Source organism: Cetorhinus maximus, chromosome 3 (genome assembly GCF_964194155.1).
Source record: "Cetorhinus maximus chromosome 3, sCetMax3.hap1.1, whole genome shotgun sequence".
Classification (NCBI taxonomy): Eukaryota; Metazoa; Chordata; class Chondrichthyes; order Lamniformes; family Cetorhinidae; genus Cetorhinus; species Cetorhinus maximus.
In genome coordinates, this window is record NC_135881.1 from 170,160,130 (window position 1) to 170,171,649 (window position 11,520).

Here is an 11,520-nt window from a genome sequence, read left to right on the forward strand (position 1 = left end):
GGAATCAGATTCCATAGAAACTTTCAAAAGGCAATTGGACATGTATCTGAGAGCTAATGTGCTAGGTTATTGGGAAAAGCTGGATGTGGGACTAAACTATTGTTGGGATTTTCTGAGGTAAGGTTTAACATCAACTTTATAGACCAGCCAGCCTGATGTCAGTAGTGGGGAAAATTCTAGAGTCCATTACAAAAGATTTATTAGCTGAGCACGTGGAAAACAGTGGCAGAATCGGACCGAGTCAGCATGGATTTATGAAAGGGAAATCATGCTTGACAAATCTACTGGAATTTTTCGAGGATGTAACTAGTAGAGTTAACGAGGGGGAGCCAGTCGATGTGGTTTATTTGGACTTTCAGGAGGCTTTCAACAAAATCCCACATAAGAGATTGGCGTGTAAAATTAAAGCGCATGGGATTGGTGGTAGTGTATTGAGATGGATAGAAAACTGGTTGGCAGACAGGAAACAAAGAATAGGAATAAAAGGGTCTTTTTCCGAATGGCAGGCAGTGACTAGTGGGGTACCGCGGGGATCGGTGCTGGGACTCCAGTTATTCACAATATATATTAATGATTTAGATGAGGGAATTAAATGTAATATCTCCAAATTTGCAGATGACACAAAGCTGGGTGGGAGGGTGAGCTGTGAGGAGGGTGAGCTGTGAGGAGGATGCAGAGATACTTCAGTGTGATTTGGACAAGCCGAGTGAGTGGGCAAATGCATGGCAGATGCAGTATAATGTGGATAAACATGAGGTTATCCATTTTGGTGGCAAAAACAGGAAGGCAAATTAGTATCTGAATGGCTATAAATTGAGATATGGGAATGTGCAATGAGACTTGGGTGTCCTTGTACACCAGTCGCTGAAGGTAAGCATGCAGATGCAGCAGGTGGTAAAGAAGGCAAATGGTATGTTGGCCTTCATAGCCAGAGGATTCCAGTACAGGAACAGGGATGTCTTGCTGCAATTGTACAGGGCCTTGGTGACACCATACCTGGAATATTATGTGCAGTTTTGGTCTCCTTATCTGAGGATGTACTTGCTATAGAGGGAGTGCAACGAAGGTTTACCCGACTGATTCCTGGGATGGCGGGACTGACATATGAGGAGAGATTGAGTCGATTAGGATTATATTCGCTGGAGTTCAGAAGAATTGGGGGGGGGGGGGGGAGGGGGTGGATCTTATAGAAACCTATAAAATTCCAACAGGACTAGACAGGGTAGATGCAGGATGTTCCTGATGGTGGGGGAATCCAGAACTAGGGGTCACAGTCTGAGGATATGGGGTAAACCATTTAGGACTGAGATGAGAAATTTCTTCACTCAGACAGTGGTGAGCCTGTGGAATTCGTTACCACAGAAAGTAGTTGAGACCAAAACATTGTGTGTTTTCAAGAAGGAGTTAGATATAGCTCTTGGGGAGAAAGGGATCAAAGGGTATGGGGAGAAAGCGGGAGCAGGCTATTGAGTTGGATGATCAGCCATGATCATAATGAATGGCGGAGCAGGCTCGAAGGGCCGAATGGCCTACTCCTGCTTCTAGTTTCTATGTAAACTGGAAAGTTATGCTGTATGATTCTTAAGCTCATCTTCTGGAGCAGTTGAGTCATTGGAAAGAGAAGGGTCACAATCTTTCTCAGTTTATAGTCGAGGAAGTTAAGCCAAGAATTTTTTTTAAAAACATGTCCCGGAGCGACGAGCAGCATCAGATTATCACAATTTGGCCAAAAAAAAGCTCCACCCACATTAAGCAGTTATGTTTTCCATCTGCAGTAGTTTCCTGTGCCTTGATCCTGTCGCAATGGGTGACTCACTTCGTCTTATATGTAAAGCGAATTGGTCAAAAGAATGGTAGGAAGCCAAACAAACGGTGGGAAATGATCACATTATACCGTTTAAAAGAAACGTTAATACCCATCCCCATGTGAGAAGGAGGCAAGCAGGGGTCTGTATCTCCAGCGCGAAGGAGGCAGGCAGCAAATGTCAAGATTGCATTTCCCCCGCCCGTGGAGACCAGTGTCGACCATGAAACTCGGCAAAAGGCAGAAAAAGATTGGGAAAAAAGACCTAGGCCAGCGCACGTCCGTTAACTTCACTAAATAACTGCAAAATCATAAGTCAGAATTAGCAAACCTTCAAATTTTAGGCTTGGGCAGGACACAGCTTCACACTGCAGTGCACAGGGGACTGATTTTATTGGCGGTCTGTAACTTGTCATCATTACCTAATTGGCAGAATTAAAGTCATTTCTTTACAGGAAATTAATAAGACATTTTCTCCAGCATACAGCGAATGGCTGATCACACCACAAGTTTCCACAAAATATATTTTAAAATAAATTATTGTGAAATATTCATGTACCTGTACTCCTGGAAAGCTGTCAGTTTCTTGCATTTAACTCTCCCTAAGTCGAAAGTTTACACGGTGTGAGCTCAACAATGTTGTATTGCTTATGATACTTCACGTCGTCCACTTCCTGTTTCCGACAGCCAGTATTTTTGAAGCTCTGCAGCACCTCCTCGATCGGAGGAGTGCAATATAAACCTGCTATCTCGGTTAAACTATGAAGGTCCCAGAAATCGATCTTGCTTTTCACTCAGTTAACAGAGGGCAGTAAAAATATGCTAGAGGGGATGCAACAATTCGTTTTCCAGACCCTCGATTGGGAAAGGGCATAAAACAAAAGCCAGTCTTGGTATTCCGGCTGGTGATTGTTGCTCTCTAAGTGATTATCCCTCAGTAAATATAAATGAAACAGAATATCTGGTCATTATCTCACTGCTGTTTATGTCCTTTATTTAAATGGAGAGAGATTATAAAACTCTGAGGTGCAGTGGGATCTGGGTGTCCTGATACATGAATCACAGGTTAGCATGCAGATGCAGCAAGTGATTAGGAAGGCAAATGGAATGTTGTCATTTATTCCAAAGGGAATGGAATATAAAAGTAGGGATGTTTTGCTACAGTTGTATAGGACATTGGTGAGGCCACATTTGGAGTACTTGGTACAGTTTTGGTCCCCTTATTTAAGGATGGTTATAAATGCTTTAGAAGCAGTTCAGAGATGATTAACTGGACTGATACCCGGGATTGGGGGTGGTTATCTCATGAGGAAAGGTTGGATAGGCTGGGCCTGTACCTCAGTGGGTACAGAATGAAAGGTGACCTTATTGAAACATATAAGATCCTGAGGGGACTTGACAGGATGGAGGCTGAAAGGATGTTTCCCCTTGTGGGAGGGACTAGAACTGGGCTACACAGTTTAAAAATAGGTGGTCTCCCATTTAAGATGTAGATGAGGAGAATTTTTTTTCTCTCATAGGGTTGTGTCTCTTCGGAATTCTCTTCCCCAGAGAGTGGTGGAGGCAGAGTCATTGAATATTTTTAAGGTAGGGGTAGATAGATTCTTGACTAACAAGGGAGTTATTGTTGGTAGGTGGGAATGTGGAGTTGAGGTCACAATCAGATCAGCCATGATCTTATTGAATGGCGGAGCAGGCTCAAGGAGCCTAATGGCCTACTCCTAATCCTAATCAGTATGTTCATATCAGGACTTTCATGACCCGAGTGAGAGAGGGTTTGTGGACGTGCGCCTTGTGGTGGTAACTGTGTCCGGAGACTTTGGATGGAATACGGCTGCTAGATAATGCAACTCAAGGGCTGAAACGGTTGAATGGAAGTGAGTGATCCTATAAAAAGGTTGAAAAGACTAAGATTGCTTATGGTGCCACATTTATGCAGGAATTAATGACAGTGCTTGTAACTACATGAGGTGCATCTTTGTTGCATCAGCTAGTTAAAGTGAAATTTACTTTTTTGTTTGAATTGCATTGGTTTTAGGTGGTTTATTATGGTAAAAGTGAAATCTTGTACAGCAGTTTTCTTTCTGTTGACGTTGTGGGGATTCCTTTTTTTTTAAAAGCTATCGGTCTCTACAGGGATCATAACAGAATAGAAAACAATTTTTTTTGAAAAGGTGAAAGATATGTAGATATTGGCAGAGGGGTTTGGGGGTTCTTGTACACAAATTACAGAAATTTAACATGCACGTATATTAAGCAATTAGGAAAGCAAATTGTATATTTGCCTTCATTACAAAGGAGCTGGAATACTAGAGTAAGGAAGTTTTGCTGCAATTATCTTTAGCTTTGGTTCAGATCATACCAAGAATATAATTTTATTCTCTTGACCTCAAGGAAGGACATACATGCCTTAAATGGGGCAACGATGGTTCACTAGATTGATTCCTAAGATAAGAGAGTTGAGTAGAATGGTCTATATTCTCTGGGATTTTAGGAGATTCAGAGATGATGTCATTGAAACATGTAAAATTCTCATAGGACTTGACAGGGTCAATTGAGAGGCTGTTTTCCCCTGGTTGGAGAGTTTAGAACAGGAGGTGGCAACCTGCAACTCCAAAACTGTATGCGGTTCTTCAGCATCTCATTTGCAGCTCCCAGCCTTTTCTAGTTGCATTGCATTATCACAAAATAGCCAGAAGATGACAAACCAAAGAATAGAGGGCAACACAAATTGCTTTGTTGAGATAGTTCTTCATTTATTTAATCAAAAATTTAGTTTCTATGCTGTCAGGCTACCAAATAGCATTTTTAAGGATTAGTTTGGAAAATATGTGGTAATGTGGTCTTAGAAAGCTAAGTTAAAAGTTCAAACTGTCCTTAACAGGGCATCTCTGAGTTGTTGACAGTTTAGCTCATGAATCAATTCATACATGCATTACAAATAAGAGGTTTAGAGTAGTGAAGAGGATCACGTGATCTGTCTGGCGTGGGCACGCTCTGTCTGGCAAGGGCGTGCACGCGTGCTCACACTCTGTGTCTGTCGTGCATGCACGCACACGCCATAAGATCATAAGACCGTAAGGCTTAGGAGCAGAAGTAGGCCATTTGGCCCATCGAGTCTGCTCTGCCTTTCAGTGAGATCATGGCTGATCTGATAATCCTCAATTCCACTTTCCTGTATTTTCCCCATAACCCTTGATTCCCTTACTGATTAAAAATCTGTCTATCTCAGCCTTGAATATACTTAACAACCCAGCCTCTACAGCCCTTTGTGGTAAAGAATTCCAGATTCACTACCCTCAGAGAAGAAATTCCTCCTCATCTCTGCTTTAAATGGGTGACCCCTTACTCTGAGATTATGCCCTCTGGTCCGAGACTCTTCTACAAGGAGAAACAACCTCTCAGCATCCACCCTGTCAAGCCCACTAAGAATCTTATGTTTCAATAAGGTTGCCTCGCATTCTTCTAAACTCCAAAGTGTACAGGCCTAACCTACTAAACCTCTCCTCATAAGAATATCCCTCCATACCCGGGATCAACCTAGTGAGCCTTCTCTGGATTACCTCCAATGCCAGTATATCTTTCCTTAGATAAGGGACCAAAACCATTCACAGTATTCTAGGTGTGGTCAAACTAGTTCCTTGTACAGTTTTAGCATGACTACCCTATTTCTATACTCCATTCCCTTTGAAATAAAGGCCAACATTCCATTTGCCTTCCCTATTACCTGCTGAACTTGTAAGCTAGTTTTTTGTGATTCATGCACGAGGACTCCCAAATCCCTCTGTATTGCAGCTTTCTGCAGTTTTCTCCATTCAAATAATATTCATCTCTTCTATTTTTCCTGCCAAAGTGCACAACCTCAATTTTCCCACATTATATTCCATCTGCCAAGTTTTTATCCATTCACTTAACCTGTCTATATCCCCTTGAAGACTGTGTCATCCTCATCACTTGCCTTCCCACCTATTTTTGTGTCATCCGCAAACTTGGTGATCGTACATTCATTTCCCTCATCCAGGTCATTAATATGTATTGTAAATAATTGTGGCCCCAGCACTGATCCCTGTGGCACTCCACAAATTACAGGCTGCCATCCTGAAAATGCCCCCCTTATCCCAACTCTCTGTCTTCTTTTAGTGAGCCAATCCTTTATCCATACTAATAATCCATACATCTAATGGTTCCCCTTTATCTAGCCTGCTTGTTACCTCCTCATAGAATTCTAATAAAATTGTTAAGGATGATTTCTCCTTTATGAAGCCATATTGATGCTGCTTAATTATATTATGCATTTCTAAATGCTCCGCTATTACATCCTTTATAATAGACTCTAACATTTTCCCGATGACAGATGTTAAGCTAACTGACCTATATTTACCTGTTTTTTGTCTCCCTCCCTTTTTGAATAAGGGTGTTACATTAACAGTTTTCTGGGACTTTTCCAGAATCTAAGAATTCTTGTAAGATTACTACCAGTACATCCAGTATCTCTGTAGCAACTTCCTTTAATATCCTAGGATGCAAGCCATCAGGTCCAGGGGACTTATCGGCCTTTAGCACTATTAGTTTCCCTAGTACGTTTTCTCTCCTGATAGTTATTGTATTTATTCCACTACCAACACCCCCCACCCCCACCCCCCCCTCTTTACCCCTTGATTATTTAGTATTTTTGGAATGCTATTAGTGTCTTCTACCGTGAAGACTGATGCAAAGTATTTATTCAACTCTCTGCCATTTCCTGGTTTCCCATTATTACTTTCCCAGTCTCATTCTCTAAGGGGCCTATGTTCACTTTGGCATCTCTCTTCCCTTTTATACATTTAAAGAAGCTCTTACTGTCCGTTTTTACATTACTTGCTAGTTTACCCTCAAAGTTTATTTTTTTTCCTTTTTATTGGTCATCTTTTGTTGGTTTTTAAAACTTTCCCAATCCTCTGGTTTACCACCAATCTTTTGCCACTTTGTGTGTTTTTTCTTCCAATTTGATACTATCCTTAACTTCCTTGGTTAACCATGGTTGGTTTATCCCCTTCCTCAAATCCTTCTTCCTTACTGGAATACATCTTTGTTGTGAGTCATGACCTATTTTCTTAAAAGTCTGCCATTGTTCATCAACCATCTTTTCTGCTAAACTCCTTTCTCAGTCTATTCCAGCCAACCCTGCCCTCATTCCTTTGTAATTACCCTTATTTAAGTTTAGCACAGTTGTTTCTGACCCAAGTTTCTCACTCTCAAACTTAATGCTAAATTCTACCATGTTATGCTCAATGTTTCCTAGGGAATCTTTTACTCTGAGATCATTTATTAAACCAGCCTCATTACCAGAACCAAAATAGCCTGATCCTTGGTTGGATCCACAACATATTGTTCTAGGAAACTGTCCCGAATACAGTCTGAATTCTTGCTCGTGGCTACCTCTGCCAATTCAAGTGAAGCCTGTCCCACCGGAGCAGCTCCCTTCTGTACTGGCGTCAGTGCCCCATGAACTGAAACCCATTCCTCCCACAACAATCTTTGAGCCACACATTTAACTCCTTGACTTTATTTACCCTATGCCAGTTTGCCAGTGGTTCAGGTAGTAATCCTGAAATTATTATCTTGGAGGTTCTGCTTTTTAATTTCGCTCCTAAATGTTCAAGTTCTTTCAGCAGAACCTCCTTTCTAGTCCTATCAATGTCATTGGTACCAATGTGGACAATGACAACTGGATCCCTCCTCTCCCACTCCAAGTTCCTCTCCGGCCATGAGGAGATGCCCTTAACTCTGGTAGCGGGCAGGCAACACAGCCTTCGGGACTCACGCTCATGGCTGCAGATAACAGTACCTATCACCCTAATTATACTGTCCCTACCACGTTCCTATTTCCTCCCCCCACTTTAATGGCTCCCTGTACCACAGTGCTGTGGTCAGTTCGCTCATCCTCCCCGCAGTCCCCGCTCTCATCCACGCAGCTTGCAAGAATCTCATAACTGTTGGACAATTGCAGGGTCCGAGGCTCCTTGAACACTGTCCCTGGGTCCCCATACCTGCCTCACCTGCAGTCACACTGTCCTGTACCTGATCACTGACCAAATTTGAATGATCTAATCTGAGGGGTGTGACCGCCTCCTGGAGCAAAGTGTCCATAAGACCATAAGACATAGGAGCAGAAATTAGGCCAATCGGCCCATCAAGTCTGCTCTGCCATTCAATCATGGCTGATAAGTTTCTCAACCCCATTCTCCTGCCTTCTCCCCGTAACCTTTGATCCCCTTACCAATCAAGAACCAATCTATCTTGGTCTTAAATACACTCAATGACCTGGCCTCCACAGCCTTCTGTGGCAATGAATTCCATAGATTCACCACTCTCTGGCTAAAGAAGTTTCTCCTCATCTCTGTTCTAAAAGGTCTTCCCTTTACTCTGAGGCTGTGCCCTCGGATCCTAGTCTCTCCTACTAATGGAAACATCTTCCCCACGTCCACTCTATCCAGGCCTTTCAGTATTCTGTAAGTTTCAATCAGATCCCCCCTCATCCTTCTAAACTCCATCGAGTATAGACCCAGAGTCCTCAAACGTTCCTCATATGTTAAGCCTTTCATTCCTGGGATCATTCTCATGAACCTCCTCTGGACCCTCTCCAGGGCCAGCACATCCTTCCTGAGATACGGGGCCCAAAATTGCTCACAAGATTCTAAATTTGGTCTGACCAGAGCCTTATAAAGCCTCAGCAGCACATCCCTGCTTTTATATTCCAGTCCTCTCGAAATAAATGCCAACATTGCATTTGCCTTCCTAACTACTGACTCAACCTGCATGTTAACCTTAAGAGAATCCTGGATTAGGACTCGCAAGTCCCTTTGCACTCCAGATTTCTGAATTCTCTCCCCATTTAGAAAATAGTCTATGCCTCTATTCTTCCTACCAAAGTGCATGACCTCACACTTGCCCACGTTGTATTCCATCTGCCACTTCTTTGCCCATTCTCCTAACCTGTCTAAATCCTTCTGCAGCCTCCCTGCCTCCTCAATACTACCTGTCCCTCCACCTATCTTTGTATCATCTGCAAACTTAGCCAGGATGCCCTCAGTTCCTTCATCTAGATCATTAATGTATAAAGTGAAAAGTTGTGGTCCCAACACTGACCCCTGCGGAACTCCACTAGTCACCGGCCGCCATCCTGAGGAGGACCCCCTTATCCCCACTCTCTGCCTCCTGCCAGACAGCCAATCTTCTATCCATACTAATACCTTGCCTCTAACAGTATGGGCTCTTATCTTACTGAGCAGCCTCCTGTGTGGCACCTTGTCAAAGGCCTTCTGGAAGTCCAAGTAGATAACATCCATTGGCTCTCCTTTGTCTAACCTACTCATTACCTCCTCAAAGAATTCTAACAGATTTGTCAGGCATGACCTCCCCTTGATGAAACCATGCCCTCTTTGGCCGATTTTACCATGCACTTCCAAGTATTCTGAAATCTCATCCTTAATAATGGACTCTAAAATCTTACCGATGACAGAGGTCAGGCTAATCGGCCTGTAATTTCCCGTCTTTTTCCTCACTCCCTTCTTAAACAGGGGGGTTACATTAGCGATTTTCCAGTGCTCTGGGACCCTCCCTGACTCCAGTGATTCCTGAAAGATCACCACTAACACCTCCACTATCTCTTCAGTTATCTCCTTCAGAACTCTGGGGTGTAATCCATCTGGTCCAGGTGATTTATCCACCTTCAGACCTTTCAGTTTTCCTAGCACCTTCTCCTTGGTAATGGCCACCATACTCACCTCTGCCCCCTGACTCTCTTGAACTTTGGGGATGTCACTCGTGTCTTCCACTATGAAGACTGACGCAAAGTACCTATTCAGTTCCTCCGCCATTTCTTTGTTCCCCACTACTACTTCTCCAGTGTCATTTTCCAGCGGCCCAATGTCCACTTTTGCCTCTCCCTTACCCTTTATATATCTAAAAAAACTCTTGCAATCTTCTTTTATATTACTGGCTAGTTTACCCTCATATTTAATCTTCTCCCTCCTTATTTCTTTTTTAGTTGTCCTCTGTTGGTCTTTGTAGGCTTCCCAATCCCCTGGTTTCCCACTGCTCTTCGCCGCATTGTATGCTTTGTCTTTAGCTTTTATGCTGTCCCTGACTTCTCTTGTCAGCCATGATTGCCTTGTCCTCCCTTTAGTATGCTTCTTCTTCCTAGGGATGAATTTTTGCTGTGTCTCCCAAATTACTCCCAGAAATTCCTGCCATTGCTGTTCCACTGTCTTTCCTGCTAGGCTCATCTCCCAGTCAATTCTGGCCAGCTCCTCCCTCATGCCTCTGTAGTTGCCTTTATTCAACTGTAATACCGTTACATCTGATTCCAGCTTTTTCCTCTCAAATTGCAGGGTAAATTCTATCATATTATGGTCACTTCCTCCTAAGGGTTTCTTCACCTTAAGCTCCCTTATCAAATTTGCCTCATTACACATCACTAAATCTAGAATTGCCTGTTCCCTAGTGGGCTCCACCACAAGCTGCTCCAAAAAGCCATCTCGTAGACATTCCACAAATTCCTTTTCTTGGGATCCACTACCAACCTGATTTTCCCAGTCTACCTGCATATTGAAATCCCCCATGATCACTGTAATCTTGCCTTTCTTACACACCTTTTCTAACTCCTGGTGTATCTTGTGCCCCACATCCTGACTACTGTTCGGAGGCCTGTACATAACTCCCATTATGGTTTTTTAACCTTTGTGCTTCCTCAACTCTACCCACACAGATTCTACATCATCTGACCCTACGTCATTTCTTGCTATCGATTTAATTTAATTTCTTACTAACAAAGCAACCCCACCCCATCTGCCAACCTGCCTATCTTTTCGATAGGATGTATACCCTTGGATATTTAGCTCCCAGTCCTGATCCCCTTGCAGCCATGTCTCTGTAATGCCCACCACATCATACCTACCAATTTCAATCTGCGCCACAAGCACAGTGTACCTTATTTCGTACACTGAGTGCATTCAGATACAACACCTTCAGTCCTGTATTTCCCGTCCCCTTTCTCATTGTCGTCCCTTTATCTGATGTGCTTGAAGTTACATTCCTAGCCCTTTCCAAACACTCTGTCCTATTTTGTGTTCTGGAGACTTTAATAGCCTCTCCTGGGCTCTCCTTTCTTTTCAGTTTTTTCATAATTTTCCATGAAGTTGAATCCACCCCCCAACACGCTAACCTGCTGCTTTGTTTCCCATTAGTCATACTTCTTGGAGTTTTACCCTTCCCTTCCCCCCCACTTTCTAGTTTAAAGTCCTGTTGACCACCCTATTTACCCTTTTCGCTAGAACATTGGTCCCAGAACGGTTCAGGTGGAGACCGTCCCAACGCTACAGATCCCTCCTGTTCCAATACTGATGCCAGTGCCCAACGAAATGGAACCCCTCTTTCCCACACCACTCCTTTAACCACGTGTTTACTTCCCTTATTCTCGCGTCCCTATGCCAATTTGCACGTGGCTCGGGTAGTAATCCGGAGATTATAACCCTTGAGGACCTGTTCTTTAATTTAATTCCTAGTTCCTGATAATCCCCAACCAGGTCCTCTTTCCTAGTCTTACCTATGTTATTTGTCCCGACGCGGACCACAACAACTGGATCCTCCCCCTCCCTCTCCAATATCCTTTCAAGCCGGTCAGAGATGTCCCTCACCCTGGCACCGGGCTGCAACATACCATGTGGGACTCTTGA

At 43.3% G+C, this 11,520-nt stretch overlaps 1 protein-coding gene across 2 annotated transcripts in view; it reads right to left on the minus strand.

Moving 5' to 3' along the window:
- Nucleotides 1-2,754, minus strand: part of LOC144679030 (putative thiopurine S-methyltransferase) — a 43,919-nt gene extending 41,165 nt beyond the window's left edge. The window contains exon 1 of one of the 2 annotated variants that reach the window (XM_078539271.1): nucleotides 2,364-2,754. The gene's annotated coding sequence lies outside the window, so the exon portion shown is untranslated. The remainder of the gene's footprint in view (nucleotides 1-2,363) is intronic. The other variant, XM_078539273.1, reaches the window with a different exon arrangement.
- Nucleotides 2,755-11,520: the final 8,766 nt, after the last annotated feature.